The sequence below is a fragment of the Heteronotia binoei genome, chromosome 12 (assembly GCF_032191835.1).
Source record: "Heteronotia binoei isolate CCM8104 ecotype False Entrance Well chromosome 12, APGP_CSIRO_Hbin_v1, whole genome shotgun sequence".
In the NCBI taxonomy this organism is placed as follows: Eukaryota; Metazoa; Chordata; class Lepidosauria; order Squamata; family Gekkonidae; genus Heteronotia; species Heteronotia binoei.
Window position 1 is genome coordinate 48,765,606 of NC_083234.1, and position 20,697 is coordinate 48,786,302.

At 41.7% G+C, this 20,697-nt stretch overlaps 1 protein-coding gene across 1 annotated transcript in view; it reads left to right on the forward strand.

The window, feature by feature from the left end:
* The window catches only part of LOC132580283 (hexokinase-2), a 388,522-nt gene that overhangs the window by 65,919 nt on the left and 301,906 nt on the right, over window positions 1-20,697 (forward strand). The window lies entirely within an intron of this gene.

A 20,697-nucleotide genomic window follows, 5' to 3' on the forward strand; every position in this document is an offset into this window, starting at 1 on the left:
CAAGCCTCTCCTCCAGTTGCCTCCAGAGCTGGTAGAGCCCTGGGCTGCTTTGCTGCTGCCTCTGCAGGCCCTGCTGCAGCCCTAGAGATGCTTTGCCATCAGAAAGAAGGTAGCAAAGAGCATTCTTTGCAGGAGCACACAGAACGCTAATTTAATTTTTTGCCCTAATCCACAGATTTAGATAGTCACAGATAGGAGGTACACTTAAAAATAAATATATAAATAACCTCTGGTGGTCTGCTGGCTAATTAAGATACTGTTTTGATATCTTCTTCAGAATTCTTTCTGTTACAGTCCTATTGCAGGATGGCCTTGTACACGTTGTAGACTATCTAGACTGTCTAGACTGAAGTCCTCAAGAGGGCGGAGGTTACAAGCATTGAAGCACTGCTGTTGAAGACGCAGCTGCCCTGGGCAGGGCATATTTCTAGGATGGAAAACCACCGCCTTCCCAAGATTGCTCTGTATGGCGAACTTTCCACCGGCCATCGAAATACAGGGGCACCAAAGAAGAGGCACAAGGACTCCTTGAAGAAATCCCTTGGCACCTGTCGCATCAACCATCACCAGTGGTCTGACCTAGCCTCGGATCGCAAAGCATGGAGGCACACCATCCACCAGGCTGTCTCTTCCTTTGAGAACGCACGCATAGCTGGTCTTGAGGACAAAAGGAGATTGAGGAAGAATCACACTGCTACAGCACCAACCCCAAATCAGACTTTTCCCTGCAGCCACTGTGGCCGGATCTGCCTGTCCCGCATTGGTCTTGTTAGCCACCAGCGAGCCTGCAGCAGACGTGGACTACTGCACCCTTCTTAAATCTTCGTTCGCCAAGTCAAGCCGAGAGACTGTCTATATAAAATACAAGAGTTCAAACATCTTCCTGTGTGATGCAGCATCTAAGCAGTAGAACAAATGACACTTACTGTTAATATCTGCCAAACATAGGCGAAAAAGGGGGACATTTAAATCACATATCTGTAGCACAGAAAGTATAAACCAATTAGTAAAAACAACAGGACAAAGAAAAAAGGAAGGATGCAACAAAAAAAGAGCTCACACTTAGAATTCCCAAAACACCTATGATCTGATTTCTCATGTACAGTTCTGAAAATCTTTCACGTACAGCTCTGAAAATGAAAAGGCCAAGGTAAATGAGAATTGCATCAGCTTCACTTGTATGTGAGCTGTGAACCAAAAATGTTAAACGGACGGCAAGCATGTAAACTTGCCATGTCATGATGACTGGGATCTTGTATGAGGCAGAAACAAAAAAGAAAGCTATGCATACAAAGGCAGTCAAATCCAAACAATCATTGAGGAAGTTAGGAGATAATGCCTTTTGTGGCTTCTTACAGAGGTCTCTCCCCACTCTTTTATTTTATTTCTCTTTTCCTTTTGATTTGGATAGATATCATCATGACATGGCACAATGGCAACGGCGCTCTTTGCTTATACTGAGGCTGAAAAGCGAAATTATTAGAAGGTGCTTCCTTCTTTGCAGACAATGGAAGATCCTCCTCTGCTTTTTGGAGCAACGATGAGCAGCTGAAGAAGAAACGTATGAAATATGGCCTTTGTTCATCTTCTCTTACTGAATGTTGCTGTAATAAGGATTATATTCCTAGAAATTTTCATCTTCAGAAACCATGTGGCATGTTTAACAAAGATTAGGAGGTGCAATCGATTTCCACTGGGGACTTTTCAGTTTGGCTGTTAAAACTGATGACAACTTGGCATTTTGGGCAATTATTAATATGGGCACTGGAATGCATGGCGATATTCCCTTCTATGTTTATTCAGGAGTCTGAGAATAATATTTTTAAAGTTTATTTGCTATTCCTGGGGAACTTTTACTTTTGAGACATTTGAACCCGATGGCCCTCTTCCACGTCAGCCCTTCTCAAATTGAAGGCTTGATCCATTACCTGTGCTTAGGGAAGGCCCTTGGAGCAAACCTTATCCCAAATGAATTATTCAAATTAAACCCATCTTGATGGGCAGAGACCTTTGTTCCACTGTTTTCACAAATAAACATGTCTGGGCTCAGCCCAAAACATTGGAGGCACACAATAACAGTTCTGATCTTCATTAAGGGTCAACATTTGGATGTAAACTACTATCATTTAACCAGCTTATTATCTTGCTTGGCTAAAATATACTGTTCATATTTGCTAGATACTTTAACTGATTGGCTTGAACAGGGTGGCATTCTGGGTCAGGAGCAGATAGGGTTCAAACTTGGATCATTCTCTAGTTCTGTATCATCTGATAGAAAAATATACTGAACGGTAGCCTTTATATAGGATTTATTGCTCTGAAAGCGGCTTTCAATATGATCCCTAGAACAAGATTCTGGGAGAAGCTGAGACACACCATGGTTGATAAAAGGCTGCTATGGGTCAGGCAGGAACTCCATGTGGGCCCACATGGTGTTCCTGCCTGACCCATAGCAGCCTTTTATCAACCATGGTGTGTCTCAGCTTCTCCCAGAATCTTGCTCTAGGTCCACTATGGCTATGGTGGCAAGCTGACTGAGCCATTTAACCTTGATAGAGGGGTTAGTGGGGATGCCTTTTGGCCCCATTTTTGTTCAATCTATATATAAATGGTCTTGACTTTATTTAATAAGCTTTGTTATCCACTCCATTTGGCCAATTGCAGTATCCAATTCTTCTTTACACTGATTATACTACTCTGCTTTTCTTTCTTAAGGAAGGCTTGAAAATAAACTACCAAAAAACTAAAGTTGATGTTTTCTTCAAAAAAATAAATCCTTCAGTGTTCAGATGAGTTTTGAATGGGGAAGAAACCCAACATGAAGGAATTTTTATATTTGGGTATCCTTTTCTAATCTAGTTTAAAATGGGGGCCACATTAATGACTGATAAGGAAAAAAGCAAAAATATGTGCTGACAAGCAAATTAAATTTTATCCGAAATGGAGGTGGGTACCCAAAGGGGATGTCTTCTATTTTGTTTGGGGAAATTAGTGAAGGAGACAGAGCTATCAAGAGGAGCTAACAAGTGAAATCTCCACATTTGTTTATGGGGATTTCCCCCATAGAGATTCTCAGAAATAACTAGGATGTAGCTTAACCAAGAAAGGTTATTTTATTGAATGAGAAGATAAAACGATACACACATCCAGAAGTATGCACACAGTAAAACTATATACACAGGAATACTAGCTAATGAAAATAGAGGAAGGAGTAGGGTTGCCAAGTCTTACTCAAGAAATATCTAGGGACTTTTGGGGTAGAGCCAGGAGACTTTGGGGGTAGAGCCAGGAGACTTTGGGGGTGGGGCCAGGAGCAAGGGCGTGACAAGCACAATTGAACTCCAAAGGAAGTTCTGGCCATCATATTTAAAGGGATTGCCTTTTCAATGCTTTCCCTCCATTTGGAATAATGAAGGATAGGGGTGCCCTCTTTGTGGGCTCATAGAATTGGACCCCCTGGTCCAATCCTTTTGAAACTTGGGGGGGGTGTTTTGAGGAGAGGCTATGCTGAAAATGTGATGCCTCTATTTCAAAAAACAGCCCCCATTATTCCCCAGATACCCATGGATAAAGTTTCCATTATACCCTATGGGAATCGGTCTCCATGGGGAATAATAGAGTGCCCAGCAGATATCCCCCCCCCGCTTTCTGATTACCCTGAAACGGGGGGAGGGCCTTCAAATTGGGGGATCCCCTGCCCCACCTGGGGATTGGCAGCCCTAGGAAGGAGTGGGAATAAAAGGAGGATTTTCTGGGGAAATTATAGTTACCAGTCCAGGAGAGTAGAGTCCATGGAGAAGGTTGTGAAATGGAACAGCATTTAATGGAGATGGAAGGAGCCCAAACAGATTTGGGAGTGAGTTGTCAGTAGGTGCCCAAGACACACTCAGACACTGCATGGGGCAGAATGTGTATAGTTATAGGGCAAAATGCTGCCTAAGGGCTTGTGGATGTGCTTGTCTCTTGAACAATATTCTGATGAGATTAGCTGGAAGTGAAGCAATGTGTTGGGGAAAGACTGAATAGTATTTTCAGAAATGGACAAAGACCTGGGGAAACTCGTGATATTTTGCGTCAGTATAGTTAAGGATTGCTTGATGACCTGCTGTTTTTTGTGAGTAGCCATAGGGATTGTCCTGGTAAATGAAACATTGATCATCTTCTTTTATATTTTCTGAGAAAATTAATTAAACATTCTTCACTGTGTATCTGGTGTGGCTCTCCATTCAGAACTGATCTGTACTAACTTTCCCTTAAGGCAACGGCTTGGTTACAAGGGTTTAGACTGTTCATCAAGTCATATTTGAGCAGCAAGAGCAACTTGGCACACCTGAAAGAATACTCTTATAGATCAATATGGTTGTCTTTGAGAAACTTCTGACCCTCAATGGTAATCTGGACACTGTCCAGGATCAGGACTTTCATGCATTTGCCTTGGCGAGAAATCAAACAATCACCAAAGCTCTGCTTTTAGAGCATACCACACCTGTTCATCCCAATTTTTTGGTAATCTCCCCAACAAAATATTTTCCTTCCTACACCTATCTCTTGACTTCCCAAAGCTAATTAAGGGCATTCATTCTGGCTAGACTAAATTCTCATTCTTTGGGAGTCATTAGTGGTAGGTTCATACATTTACCTTATTCAGAATAAATTTACCCGTGTCCCATAGGTAAGATCGACATGATTGCACATGCCCTTCTGCGGTGTCCTTTGTATACTAATCTCAGGAGGCGTAATATTTCACTGTATTTGCAAGATCATCCTGATGTATATTCCTATGACCTAGTTACATTTCTATTTGCTGGTAGGAATCCAAAAAGAAATCTAAGGGTTTGGGGTTTTTTTACTCCTTTTGTCTACTGGGTGATAAATGATTAACAACAACTATTTACTGCTCAGTCAATGTCATAGAGCTTTTATTGGATAAAATGAAAGCAAAGGAAATGGATATCCATTCTTAACAAATGTTGCTTTGATTGAAAGGATTAATAAAGAAAATTAACATTTTTTGATTCTCAGATTAAGGATACTTTTGATAAATTAAGTACATCTACAGAGACTAGTTTACTTGATATAAACGTAAAAACACTGGACAATAATATTAACAGGCTTTTTACGGAAGTAAAATAAATCAAAATTAATAAATAAAAAATGCATGAGTTTGACTACAAAAATTGGATGGTGTGTTCATGGTTGACTGAAAGAACTTGAAAAATCTCTTTTTCAAAACCACTCATCTCTGATATTGAAAGTAGTGATTCACAGGAAGATTCAAATCATTCTAGGAGTGAAAATACGTCAGCTCCTTTTTTATGGCTTCGTCCTCACAGTCAACACTCCACCTCCAGAAGTTTCTCCTATGAAGAACTTGACATCTTCAGTAAAGGTCTGAGCGTTGTTCCTACACTACAATACTTTTCACTCTCAGATTGATTTTTTTCAAATTAATACAGCAAATCAAATTGGGGGAATTTTTTTGAGATGGCTTTAATTTTTCTGCTATAATTGGCTTAGGTCTTCATCAACTTTCAGTCCCTCCATCCAGAATTTCAATATTTTAACATTTGAGCAAGTTGCAATGAGAGACATTGAGAAACTGGGAAAAGGGCTCATGCATCTCTGAAATAATTAATCTTGCAGAGAACGTATTTTATTTCAGTATTGCAGAAGGATACTTCTATTGTTATAAAGCCAGGAGATAAAGGGGTGCAGTTGTAATTCAAAACACTGTAGATTATGTGCAGGAGATCAAGAGGCAATTCTCTAATCTAACCTATAAACCGATTCAACATGATCTCACCAGGTACATTCTTTCTGTGATTAAAGCCATTTTTATCAAGGTCTAGCTTTGGGATACACTGACAAACACTGTTGTTTTTTGAATTTTCAAAGGTCCCTGTTATTTATATGCTTCAAGAGTCATAAACCTGAATGACACCTCCCAGGAAGACCTATAGTGTCAGAATCAAATTCTATACTGGAACCTGTGGCCAAACACTTGGAACATTTTTGAGGGCATTTGTTCCCACTACTGAATTATATACCAGAGACACTTCAGACTTTATTCTCAAGTTTGAAAAAAATTATTTTCATAAAGATGACATTTTGGTCACCTTGGATGTCAATTGAATACTAACATACCATGTGAAGAAACCCTTTCTGTTGTGGATTTTTTTTTCTGCAGAAGAAGAAAGATTTGTTTCTTCCTACCTATTTTTTGACACAACTCCCTGAAATTGTCCTAGAGAAAAATGGTTTTTATTTCCAAAATCAATTTTATTTTCAAATTCAAGGGATTGCAATGGGCAGTCCAGTGGTTCACACCATAGCCAATTTATTCATGTGCAGTTCTGAAGAACAATTTATTTTTCAATCTTCTTCTTCCTTATTGAATCATTTGAAAGTTTGTTACAGATATACTGATGATATTTGATAAATTTTGTGAATTTGTGAATTTGTGGAGTGACCGAATAGCTTACATCCCATTATTACATTTTCATATGTCTCTGACTCCACAGAGATTTTTTTGTTTACACATTGGCATATGTTCATTAAGGGCATTTATGTGTTAACCATTCTGTGAACCTATAGATTTTAAGAAAAAATGTTTGCATTTTTCTATCATGTGAAATATGACTTATTATTTGTTTTAAGAAGTCATAATCCATTAAGGATTTACTAATATGTACTGACCTAAAGACAGTAGCTCTTGTGTCTGGAAGTACAGTACTTTGAAGATAACAAATGGATTGACACAATCTTCTAATTTTTGACACTTGCAAACATATTCATTGCTTTATCCAGGCTTATGCTGATAATAGAGGCATTGCTTATTTTGAAGGGTCACTACAAGTGCAATGGATGCATTAACTGTGCCCAGGCAACTCAGATCAAAAGCTTCACACATCCACTCACATAACTTTAAATAATTTCTCTAGTTGCCTATTTTCACTGCCAAAATGACTTGTTGGTATCTGTGATAAGTGGTTCTGAAAATGAGACTATCAAAAGTGTTCTTAATCTGAGAATCCAAATGTTCATTTTCTTTATTAATTGTTCCAATCAAAAGCACCATCAAATCCATAGAACTTTTGTTAAGAATAGAAATCAATTTCAGCTTAAACTTCTCATCATCATGAAATATGCCACATGGTTTCTGAACATGTAGATCTCCATGCATATAAACCTTATGGAAACATTTAGTAAGAGAAGATGAACAAAGGCCATATTTCATAAGTTTCTTCTTCAGCTGCTCATAGTTGCTCCCAAAAGCAGAGGAGGACCTTCCATTGCCTGCGAAGAAGAAAGCACCTTCCAATAATTTCGCTTTTCAGCCTCAGTATAAGCAAAGAGCTGTTGCCATTGTGCCATGATTACATATCTCCAAACCAAAAGAAAAAGAGGGGGTTTTTTTTAAAAAAAAGGGGTGGGGCCTAGGAAAGACCTCTGTAAGAAACCACAAAATGTACTTAGCAGTTTAGCCACAGTATCTCCTAACAACCTCAATGATTGTTTGGATTTGACTGCCTTTGTATGCCATAGCTTTCTTTTTTGTTTCTGCCTCATACAAGATCCCAGTCATCATGACATGGCAAGTTTACATGCTTGCCGTCCGTTTAACATTTTGGTTCACAGTTCACATACAAGTGAGGCTGAAGCAATTCTCATTTACCTTGGCCTTTCTGTTATCAGAGCTGTACATGAAAGATTTTTGGAACTGTGCATGAGAAATCAGATCATGGGTATTTTTGGAATTCTAAGTGTGAGCTCTTTTTTTGTTGCATCCTTCCTTTATTCTTTGTCCTGTTGTTTCTACTAATTGGTTTATACTTTCTGTGTTACAGATATATGATTTAAATGTCCCTTTTTCGCCTGTGTTTGGCAGCTATAAACAGTAAGTGTCATTTCCCCCCCAAACACACACAGACGCTCTAAATAAATCTGCTTAGATGCTGCATCACACATGAAGATGTTTGGACTCTTGTCTTTCATAGATAGTTTACAACAGGTGCACATGGCCATTCTGCAATAGGACTGTAACAGAAAGAATTCTGAAGAAGATATCAAAATGGTGTCTTAATTAGCTGGCAGACTGTCAATTGCTATACTTTAATAATTGTCATAATACACTGTATTATAAACTGAATTTTTATCCTTGGATGGCCATACCTCACTGTATCATGCAGTGTATATAAGGACTGTTTTCACAAATTGCCATCTGCTTTTTGTACTTTATAAAATAATGTTTTGGGTGCACACAGTATAGCATATCAGCCCCCCCCCTCTTTTCTGTGGCGTCTGGTACTCAGTACTCCTTTTTTCAAAGTGGCCATTAATTCAGCATGAATAAAGAGATTGCTCTGACCGCATCCACAAGTCTCTTTGTGTTTGATTGCTAGTGGAAAGTTACATAAGGAAGGGAATGGAGGAAAAGGGGCATATGAATGACAGGATGGATTTCAGGCTTCATTCTTTCACACAAAGAAACAATTGAGAGGACTCCGGGGACAGTGTTACACTTTTGAACATTTCAACCAGAGAGGGCAAAAAGCTATTTTGACAACTCATACCTGCCCCTATTCAGAATTGTTGTCATGACCATTGATTGAAACAAATGAACTCTAGTGGGTATTAACAGTTGGAGTAATTCACTGGTTTAAGGCTTACCTGGCTGTTATCTTTGTGCATACCTGCAATAACCATTTTCTCATGGGCAGGGCTTGTTTTTGCAGACTTTTCCTGACTTTGTATGAGATTTGCAACACTTACCAAGGTAAAGGCAGGGCTCTGGGACTGGCTTCTGTGTAAACAAAGCATTTCAACCCTTGCAGGGTTGGCCTGTTGAGTGATGATGCTTGAGGCCAAATATTCAAACAGAATCTCTCTTGACTTTTTAGTACTTCTTTTGAGGACCTCAGGGCCATATATGTTGCTCTTTCCCCCATTTCCATTTACACCAACCCTCTGAGGTAACCTGGGTCTAGACAGATATCCAACAATCTTCATGGGCCTTGAATGATGCCTCTAAACTTTAAACCACAGACCTTGGACATTTTCCTATGCAATGTATTTAAAAAGCTCATTCTCTCACAAAATTTCCTCTCATTTGAATGGCATATGCTCTCAAAAACCTCTTGATGAATTGTACCCCATGGACCAATTTCCACCTTTCTCTCTCCCCTCCGCTTCACTGCTATTCTTAGTAGCAGTCAAAATATTCCTGCTTTTATGCTGCTTTTCCACCCAAATATTGTCCCCAAGGCAGTGAATATTAAGGCATTAGAACAGAGGTGTCAAACTCATTTGTTATGAAGGCCAGATCTGACATAAATGGCACTATGTCAGGCCAGGCCATATGGGCCATAAAATGTAACATAAGGTACTGGAGGTTAAAACTTCATAAAAATGATTTTAGAAGCAGAGTAGTAGGTATGGAAATATCATCATTGGTAATGAGACAGGAAAGCTAGGTCTCAGTTTGTTCCAGGAGGATTCAGTCCACGAGGACACAAAGAATAAATGGACATAAGTTTGAAGATGTGAGCAGTGGCTCATGAGAACTCATACCCTACCACAAATTTTGTTAGTCTTGAAGGTGCTACTAGACTCTTGCTCTTTTCTACTGCTATTAGAAACCACAGCATTCAAAAACCAGTGAGGGACATTTTAACCTTCCAGGACATTCAGTTGATGACCTAAGAGTAGCAGTTCTCTTACAAAGGAATTTCAAAGGGAGCTTGGAAAGAGAGACTGTTGAAATGCAACTGATAATGAAGCTCAAGACAATGCATCCTCCTGGACTGAATTGAGATCAAGGTTACTTCTCTCATTACCAATGCCTGCTATTGTCATTTGGCGTCTGAAGTCATGTCACTCTCCAAGATATAAGGAGAGATGGACTCACATTCTAGCTGTATCTGATGAAGTGAGCAGTGACTCACAAAAGCTCATAGCCTGCCACAAATTTTGTTAGTTGTTAAGGTGCTAGTAGACTCTTGCTCCCTTCCACTAATAAAGATTGCAAGTTGTACTGTTAGGTTCCTTTCTTTTCTTTCCCTTTTTTCATCTGTTAGAACTAGAAAGGGGGATCTCCCCAAGTTTAATGTGTGGATTTCAGACTGGACAAAATCCATTCAGTGCTAGTGATGAAAATGAAACAGTTAAAAAACAAGGTGGGGGGTAATGTGAAGAAAGGCATCCAGTGAGGTGGGAGGGGAGATAGGGATATCACATATTGAACTGGATTATATGGAACCATAGATTATTTATATTTACTTCCTTCCAGTGTTGTAATTCCTAATCAGAGTATTTTTGAAATAAAATAAAATCCTAGATAGGCTCAGAGAAAAAAACTTTTTAAAAAATTAAAAAAAATCCAGAATAAGACAAAATAATTTATCTTAAATTCCCCTAATCCCTGCCTCTTTTTCCTTTTTTAACATGTGGGTGTGTGACCAGGACTCAAAGTAAACAACAGAGCCAGGCAATCTTAATGTAAATTGTGCTTGTCAGAAGAATCTCCCTCTCTCCCTCCTTCTCTCTGAAGTGTGCATGCACACAAAAGTTTATACCTGGAATAAAGCATTTGTTGGTCTTAAAGGTACCATGGGACTCCGTCTCTTTCTCACACATCCCCTCCTCCCTCTTTCCCTTCCTCCTGTCCGGAGGAGATCTCAGCCAATGGAGGGAAGAGAAGCTTGGAGACACAGCAACAGCCCCAGAGGATGAAGCAGGAGAAAGTGATTGAGGAAGATTTTCTCTGGCACATGCATGCATGAGCACTCTCTCTATCCTTCCCCCTTCTCTTCTTCTCCAAAAGAGGAAGATGAGATCTCAGCCACAGGAGAGAGAACAGGCTTGATAATAAATAATAATAATAATAATAATAATAATAATAATAATAATAATAATAATAATAATAATAATAATAATAAAAAATTTATTTATACCCCGCCCTCCCTGCCGGGGCAGGCTCAGGGCGGCTTACAGAGTGTGGCAAAAGCCATGTTGAACAATAAAACAATTATACATTTCTATACCATTTAAAATTTACCATTAAGTTTACATAATATAAAAGTCTAAAGTCAATCTAAAATAATCTCATCTTATTGCTATCTCGATTATTGATGTTAGTGATGGCATGGTGTTTATTTCAGGTTCCATCTTGGAAGGCTAGCCGGAAGAGGGCGGTTTTGCACGCCCTACGGAATTGGCTAATGTCCCGTAGGGCCCGCACCGTTGATGATGCAACAGCAGCAAGCAGCCCAGGAAGATGAAGCAGAAGAGAGCCAGTTGCTTGCAGGATGGATACCATCCCTGCAGGGGCTGGTTCCATCCCGTGGGCCACATGTTTAACATCCCTGCATTAGAACATTTAAAACATTTAAAATGTGTATGTTAAACATTTAAGGATACAGTAAACACAACACAAAACAGTTAATAATACAGTAAACACAACACAAAACAGTTAATAATACAGTAAACACAACACAAAAGGGGAGGAGAACCAGCATGCTGTAGTGGTTCAGAGGCATAAACTACAAGGGGTAGTGAGGTTCAAGGCCATAGAGACTTTGGGGGTGGAGCCAGGAGACTTTCCCATTCCCTAAAATAACAAAAAATAGCAGTGCAGTTCCCCTGAATACAGTCCCCCAGCAGCTGAATGCACTTCCACTAAAAAAAAGTGTGTGCACACACACACAAAGCCAGAATAAGTGTAGTTTGCAAGCACACACTTTTATAATCTCACTGGGGCAATTTATTCATGGCAATTGCTGGATGTAGCCATCTGCTGCATTTCCATCAACTTCTTCAGACTAACACAGGAAATGAAAGGTTCTAATTTACTCTTTACTATGCAAATGACTTCTGAAAGGAAGGTAAAGCAAATGGAGGTACTGGCTCTCTTCCTTTCTCACAGCTTTGCAGACTCACTGGGAACAGCCACATGGCTCTGCTGCCTTGCCACACCCCCATTCAGCCTTGCTCCTACTGAGATTTAAAGGCACACACACCTTCCAAGTTTCGAAGCTTCTTCTAAGCTTCCAAGCTTCTCCTAAGCCCTCCAAGGTGGAAAGGCACATCCTGGCTGCTGGGGTAGGATTTCCTCCTGCTGGCCATCTGGCTGGCTGCAGGGAGGAGCCTGCAAAACCGGGGGATCCCCTACTGGGACCTGGGGACTAGCAAACCTGTCTTTTGCTTGGTCTGGTGCCGTGCTAAAAGTATGTTTGTAAAGATTTTCTTGTTATGCTGGGAGTAGTTCTCTGTACCACATAGACCTCCAGTGTCTCAGTCATGCTATTTTAAAAGGAACACCAGGGGGAAGGCAGGCAGCAGGCAAGTGGTTATTCTTCCAGGGGCACACAAGGCAGTAACCTGTCCCCATGGTTATCAGGCACTGGGCATAGCCTGCCCCCACCTTGTCTCTCCCAGACCTCCCATTTTTGGCAAGAAGGGCATCTGGAGGAAGCATCAGAGCCTCCCTTGCACTGTTTCGCCTTCCTAAGTCTGTTGAAGTTAATGGGCTTAGAAGGGTGCAGTTCTGTTTAGGATTACACTCTTAGTCATGTGGTATCTAGTGCAAGGAACTTACCTATGCAGTGTTTCTTCTCTTCCAACCTGTTGTCCAAAAAACATGTACCCAGCAGTCTTTTATTTGCAGGTAAAAATGGATGTATATGTACATTACGCCCTTGAACATATAGTAACATCTACTTGCTGTTCTATTGGTGAGCAATTTGTTTTGGTAATTTACAGGTTGCTTCCTATAAAAGTATAAAGTGAACTTGGGAAGGCATTCTCCAGTCTGGGGAACAAATGAAGAAAGTTCTGCAACATTTTAAGGGAAAAACCCTGGATACGTAGCTGGTGTTGTTCTTTTTGAATTAGTGGGGTAAAATGTTTGTAACCACAGTGCAACAACCATAGTTGTTAAACCTTAGCAAGTGTGATAACCAGCCAACCTCCAAATTAGCTTCTCAGTGGGTAAAGATTCTCTGGATTTCTAGAAGCATCAGCACCCTCTAGAGGCCAGATGGAGATACTAGCCAGTGTAATATCTGGCCTTTAATGATGGCTTTTGGTGTGCCTGCACCTCAGAATTGATTCACCAAAACCACACAGTAAACTGTGCACAGGGATGGTTCAGAGTCATCACATTAGGAACATTCCCTTACTCCAAAGATTTCAGGGGGTTATCCTATTAAAACTACCCCACAGATAAAGACAAAATGTGACAACCCCTGGGCCCTGCCCAGAACTTTCCTTGAAATAATGGGAGGGGGAATACAAATGTAAAATTTATTAATCCTTAGAGCAGGGGTGTTGACCTCATTTGGATCGCTTCTATATGCGACTTATGGCTACCCCAGCCCCTCTTCCGCCTCAGTTCTTCCTCTTGAATTTTACCTCACGGCTATGGAACTCAAGGGGTGGGTATAATATGGATTTCTCAATACTAGTCTCTTCGGGGGTTTTGTTTTGCTTTCAGATGGATATAAACTCAGTTTGTAGCTTTGATAGTTTTCCCAATATACTGGCACCAGAGAACTTTAAAGTAAACTTTAAAGTAAAATGTTTACTTTAAACTTTAAAGTAAAATGTTCCTAATGTGATGACTCTGTACCATCCCTGTGCACAGTTTACTGTGTGGTTTTGGTCAATCAATTCTGAGGTGCAGAAATTTATTAACGTACACACACCGTCTTCAACTGGGGAATGGAAAATATATACATGGGCTATATTGTATCTCAAGCAGTTAACAGTTTCTTCGTAGTTCAGGCTTTATAATATCAAGTTCGCTTAGGTCTTTCAGGTTTCACAGATCATATAGATTCCACTCTCCAACACTATTCTAGGTTGGCCTCTTGGGTATAATGTGCCAAGTCCCTTAAGTCGACTGGTGTCTCTTTTCCCAGCCCTTCAGACTTCTAGACCCACATCTTTCCCTCAACCACCTCTTTAGCTCTTAAGAGATGTGTATCTGTGTCTGTGACCTCTCAGGTCTTTTACTGTGACTCTTCTCTAGTCACACACAGCCCCTTGGCTGTCTTTATAGAGTGAACAGTGAGCTTTGCTTCTCTCGAAGACTCTCCTCAGCTCCTGTCTCAGCTCCTTCTCAGACCAACTGCTCTCTTCAGCAGTCTCCCTCAGACTCTGTCTGACACTAACTGCCCTCAGCCATTAGCTGTCAATCACCTCTGAGAGTTCCGAGCACTCTGGCCGCCACTCTCAGATCACCTGACGCAGGCTCTATGTGTCCTTAGTTTTATTGGTAACCCATTCATTACCGTCACAGCCGGATCTGACATAAATGAGACTGTCGGGCTGGGCCATGTCGGGTTGGGCCAAGCCATGTCAGGCCGGGCCATGTGTGTACATATATAAGATTAGGTAGCAGAGATATAAATTTTATAAAGAACACAGACAAACACAAATACATTTTTTAAAAACTTAAAACATGCTTAAAACGTTAGCACTCATTGGTCTTAAAGGTGATTTCTTTGTATTTCTCCCATGGGATCCAGGGAACTTGGCAAAGGAAGTTCTGGCTCTCTCCTTCCTGGGAGGGGGAGGAGCCTCAGCCAATAGAAGGAAGAGAGGCTTGGCTCAGTAGCTCTGCTCTGCAATTGAGAGAGCCTGACAAAGCAAGCTATTCCTCCACTCTTCCTCCCCAAGTGAGGAGTCTCAGCCAATGGAGAAAATAGAGATTTTGCTTTATAGCTCCTATGCAATTGAGCAAGCCTTGCAAAGCAAGCTGTTATGCAGAAAGAAGCAAGAGAGAAGGAGAAGGAAGCAGATGACAGCCAGTTGCTCGGGGGCCTGATAGGAGCCCTCTGGGGGCCTGATTCGGCTCCTGAACTGCATGTTTGACACCCCTGCCTTAGAGTTTATACAATATTCTGGAATGTTCAAAGCACTTCTCATGCTTTAGTTTGTTATAATGCAGTTCAGTCCTATTATCCCTGTATTGCAGAGATGGGTGGGTGCTGATGGCTCAGTGGGAAGCTCTGCACCCAGAAGTCCCCAGGTTCTGTTCCCAGCATCACCTCTTAAAAGACTCAGGTTGTAAGTGATGTGGAAGAGCTTTTCCTGCCAGTCAGACAGTGCTGCCCTTAATAGTCTGACTCAGCATAAGGCAGCTTCATGTTGAGGCTGAGAAAGAGTAGCTTGCCTAAAGCCACTAGTAAGGGCAAGAGGTGAATGTGTGTGAGGGGGAGGGAAGACTTCCTGAGTCCTAGCTCAGTCTTACAGCCCCTGTGCTATGCCATTAGAGGGAGGCTTTAGTCAATTGATCAGTAGGAGCACAAAGACATCCAATATAGAAAATAATAAACCCACTTGTAAAAGTTGAAGTTACTCCGCAGTTTGCAAGTACATATGTACTGCTGGCACTAAAGCTCCGGGAGCAGATGTCCAGCTTTTGAACCTCTAACAGGGGGACTCCTCTCTGCTTGGCTCCTAGGGCCATCACAGTCTCTAGTCTTAGGAGAGGGCTGCAGTGCACCCCACTCAACAACCGCCTCTGGATGTGATATTCACTAAAGGAAGACAATACATTAGGGGAGAAGTTCAGATTGTGTTTCAAAATGTCAGTTACGTTGAAAACCTTCTAGTCCAAAGCAGGTTTTAAATCTAAACAAATAACGAAGAAATGGGTGCCGACACCTGTTAACAGAAGGACGTGGACTCATTTCTCCCCTACATGTATGCACATATTTTAGCTCCTACACCTCTGAGATGCCTGGCAAATAGTGCTGGGAGAAATGGCAAAAATAGTCAAACAGTTCGGATGTTTCTCCCTTAAAAATAACCAGTCCCTTCTGTTATCTTATCAGAGGCTCTGACAGCATGTTCATTTTGATCCTTGCACTGAACAAAAGTAGGACTGCTGACCATTTGGGAAAAAATGGTCAGTCAGTTTATTTATTTAGTGCATAACTATTTGGCCCTCGTTCATAAGAGCTTAAGGTGGGCATTCATAGTGGTATGTCATCCATGGTTTTTGTAAAAAAATTATGTTAAAAATGGTGTCTTTTAAAAAACAAAACAAAACACACAAGCTGTCCAAATAATCAAGGGCACTCATAATTAATCAGAATTTTTTCAGTAGTTAAATCAAATTATATAATTGCTTAGCATTTTGCATTTATTCTTATGCACAAAGTGGTGGCGTGAGCTTTCAAGTTACACAGACCTCTCCCTTAGGCTGGATGAAAACAAAATGAACACAAAAACAAAAACCTTTTCATCTTTGTAAACATCCAGCCTGAGTTCTTCCCTGAGTCCCTTTTCCAGCTTTTCTGCACCAGGTAACATAAATCATTCATTCACCCACCCACCCCCTCCCTCCCCTTCTCTCCTGTCCTTTCCCTCTGGACTGATAACTGCTTGATTGTAACACAAGACATAGCGGAGACGGAGAGCCAGGCACTCAATATGGATCAGCTAACCTTGTTTTCTTGCTCCTCCTAGCCAAAGGGGAGTCTTTGAGGCACCAGCAGCTATGGCTGAAAATGGAAGTTGAGATTTAATTCTGCTGCTAAGGCAACACCACATCCCAGACTCATTGGAGATAGTGAATGGGCGGGGGTGGGGGACTGTGGGGAGCCGATGGGTGGGGAGCCAGTGGATGGGGGGGTGGGGGACTGGCAAGCATTTTCTTCACTTTTGTGACTTCCCTGTCTCTATGGGCTATCAAGGGGTTCCCAAGGTGACATAGTACATATTGCATCTCTGCTTTCCAGAGACATCAGCAGCTGGTCATCAGAACATTTCAGCTACCGTTTGATATTCCTTGAAGAGTTGCTGGTGAATTTTGCAGTGAACATGTTCAAAGTCAAACTCAGCACATTTGAGTGTTGATCATACCTGAGCCAATTGTCAGGTTTGTCTGGTTCAGCACTGAACAACTTGATCACATTTGCATTGGCTTCCCCCACCCTCAAATGCACATGAGCAAAAACACTGCCAAACCAAGCACATCTGCATTTCCTGAAGCCACTAAAGATTACTTCAACAAACTCAGTTACTGGAGAACATTATGAGAGCCAAACAAGTGAGTTCTAAAGCATCCATAGCCCCTTTTCTTCCTGACACTTCTGGTCTGCTTTCAATGGCTCTCAGTTATGCTCTTGAAAATTACTAGTTCTGGAGGATGAGAGTCAACAATAGCAAATCTGCATTTCAGCAGCTCTACCATGAGGAAGGTGAAGTGGAAAAAAACTGGACAACATTAAGGCAGCAGAGTGACAAGACAAGACTGACAGATCCACCCCTTGAGGCACTGGGAAATTCTCTTCTCCATGGAAATGAATGGAAGCTGAACCAGAGCAGTGTCAGCAAAAGGATGAAGTGTACTGTATATGTAGCATTAAATAGCATCTATTTCCTAACCTAAGAAATGTGCTAAACACAGTGGGAAGCAAAACTTGAGAGATGACCATCTATCAGACCTAGGAACTTATTCTGGGGAGTCCATTCCTTAGATACAGCCTTAAATACATTCTGGCAAACACTTTCTGTCCATGAAATACTCATCTACTCACACCATCCGGATCTTCATTTTATTGGCCACAAGCTCCTGGGTCGCTTCTGCTAGCAGTTTACTGTGGTTTCTGGTCCATTAGTCCCTGAAAATGCATCTCTCCATTATTGCCAAGCAGGGATAGATTTTGCATGACAGGGATCTTTGATTCATGAAGCCCAAGTTGTAACCCTGTATGGGCTACTAATAATAAAAAAAAGGTCAAGCCAAAGCCATCAGCATCAATCACAGCCCCTGCAATACACAGCCCCGGGATAAAGGGAGAGAAGATGGACAGCTGCCTGCTTTAAGGAAAGCTGCCCCCACCCCCAGTCCTAATCAATGGGGACCATTTGGCAGAAGCATCTCCCATTCCAGATTTGGGGGATTTGCATGTGACTATTCAAGATGGACAACGATGCAAACCTTTCAGGAGCCTGGGCTGAACTGCAAATATACCCACACCTGAAATGGAGAACAATGTGGGAGCACGGTCTGTCTGAGTCACCCTCACTTATGAAGCGTCTGCTAATGGATTCTATTGTGTTATCAGTGGTTGCCATACCAGTGTAGAAGGGCAGTCTGCATTTGGCCTTGCAATGAACATTCTGTATGTCTGAAAGCCTCATACGTCATTGCCAGCCTTTGTGCTGTGCAGTGCTATTATTTGGTTCTGACTGGAACGCAAGATCTCTCAGAGACAGAGCCTCAGTGGGTTCCTATAGATAGAGCCTCAATGCAGAGACACCACCAAACCTTCACTAAATGCAACTAGGAATTTGTGGACACCTCCTCCCTACCCCTGCCCTGCTTTAAAGTCTGAAAATGGGGCCTGGCAGTGGAACCATCTAGGTCAATGGGCAAAGTCCAGAGTAGGTCTGACCGCACAGCAACAAGGGAGAGCCAAGTGTCCTATATGGCAGGGGTGGCCAAGGGGAGCTCTCCAGATGTTTTTTTGCCTACAGCTCCCATCAGCCCCAGCCATTGTACATGCTGGCTGGGGCTGATGGGAGTTGTAGGCAAAAAACATCTGGAGAGCTACCCTTGGCCCACCCCTGCTATATGGGCTATAAGGGGCAGAGCGCAGTGCAAATCCTACCTGTTCACCACGTTAGGTACACAGCAAAAGATAAAACTGGTGCAGGGGGGGGAAAGGTGGCAGCAGGCCCCAAAGGACCCAAAAACATGCAAACTGGCCAGACCGGTTCTGAGTGCCTGGGCAACTTGTACAAGAAATGTTGTCTGTCTTATCAGTTCTTTTGGCTTCCATCACAAGTCCTCAGACCCGAGTGCATTTGAACAGATAGGCAGACCCATTTTGCAGAGTGAGGAAAACAATCTGTATAGCAAAACCCAAGTTCTTGTGCAGCTGAACAGATGGGATTTAATAAGGAGCTAGGATGTTTCGTAAAAAAGTGAAGATAAATATTGCCCTTTCTCTTCCCATAGTTTTTCCTTTTGGTTAGAAAATGATCTGGTGTGCACTTGCTCTGGGGGGTGGGTGTAGGATTGGCAGCCTGAGTTGAGAAATACATGGAATTTTTGAGGGTGAAGCCTGAGGAGGGCAAGGTTTGGGGATGGACTATGGTGGGGTATAATGCCAGAGCCCACCCTCCAAAGCAGCCATTTTATCCAGGGGAACTGATCTCTGTCACTTGAAGATCAGTTGTACTCTCAGATTTCCAGCCTGGCAAGGATGAATGCCTTTCCTTCAAATGTTTTTATAGCAGATTCCTCTAGATCCCATATAGTGAGAGAGTCTGTCCTTGTGGGCCCAACAGTCCAGATTCCACCCAACATATATCACTGGACTGCCAGCTATATTCTAAACCCCAGAGGGAAGTTTGAAAATCAGCTTATCGTTCTTAATCTCGGACTTTATATTTTGTCTGTCCTCATTTCATATTATGCCTGAGTGTGCCAATAAAAGGTATGATGATGATGATGATTTTGCAGCAACCCCCTGGAGGTTGGAACAGAACAATCAACACTGAAAATATACTTATTATCACACCAAATAATGTGATAATACGTGTATTTCCAGTGTTGATTGTATTGTTCCATATTTACACATCGGAACCTGTTTAAATTATATTTTTACCCCCTGGAGGTTGGCAACCTTAGCCAGTGGTCGCTATGCTGGCTGCTTATGCTATGAGGGGAACAGCTTGGAATAAACTCTGTACAACTACTTTTCTCCAAAGAAGAAACCATCACATTTGCTTCAAACGTTGCTTTCAGTGAATCCAGGCGTCAGCCAAGCTAAATGGGAAAATCCCCAGCCCCCCACCCAGTGCAGGACATACATAAATATTTCTAACTTCCTTCAGGATTCGTCAGGTGTGTGGCCCCCCAAGATGAAGCATCCAGCACCACCCAGAAAACACAAGGTGTTGGGGTTTTTCTTTTCCATTTTATTGGCTTTGCACATAAATAAACCGTATCTAAATGTATAAAAAACAATAATGAAACATCACATGAAATCACTTGGAATGGAGCACCATGCAGAGACCACACCAATTATTAAATCAATACCACTTGAAACAACCCCACAGCCATTCAATTTGCATTCTATTACATACGGATGTGCATATATACATACACACATGCACTCACACGCTCACAGACTCTCTATATTTGGACATGCAGAGCATTCTCTAATATCACCTGGCCTCAGGAACATTCAAAGTGGGGTGGGTCCCAATCAGCAATTTTTCTTCTCCTGTGCAAGTCCCACTGAAATCAGCGGGAACAGTGTGGGAGTCCAGTCTGAGTCAACCTTGACCATGAAGATTCTGCTTATGGGCTCTATTGTTATCATCAGCGCATATTCATCAGTGGCTGTCAGACTTTTGTGGAAATGCATTCATTGTCTGACCTTGCAATGTACATTCTGCTTCTGTATACCTGAGAGTCTCTCAATTCATTGACTGTCTGCATCTTGGGGGACTTCAGATATTCCTTCATTCTGATTGCATCCCCATTTTTTCTAATGTTCCCTGTTCTTGGCAGACTGCACCTCAACTACTGACCACCTGAGTACCCAATTGGACAGGATGAGATCCATATGCATATATACCCATGTCCATCTCTAAAATGGAAGAGGTTTATTAGAAGTGAGCCAGAGAGACCAAAAGACAAATGCTGAAAGCAGCAGGGCTGGAGAGGAA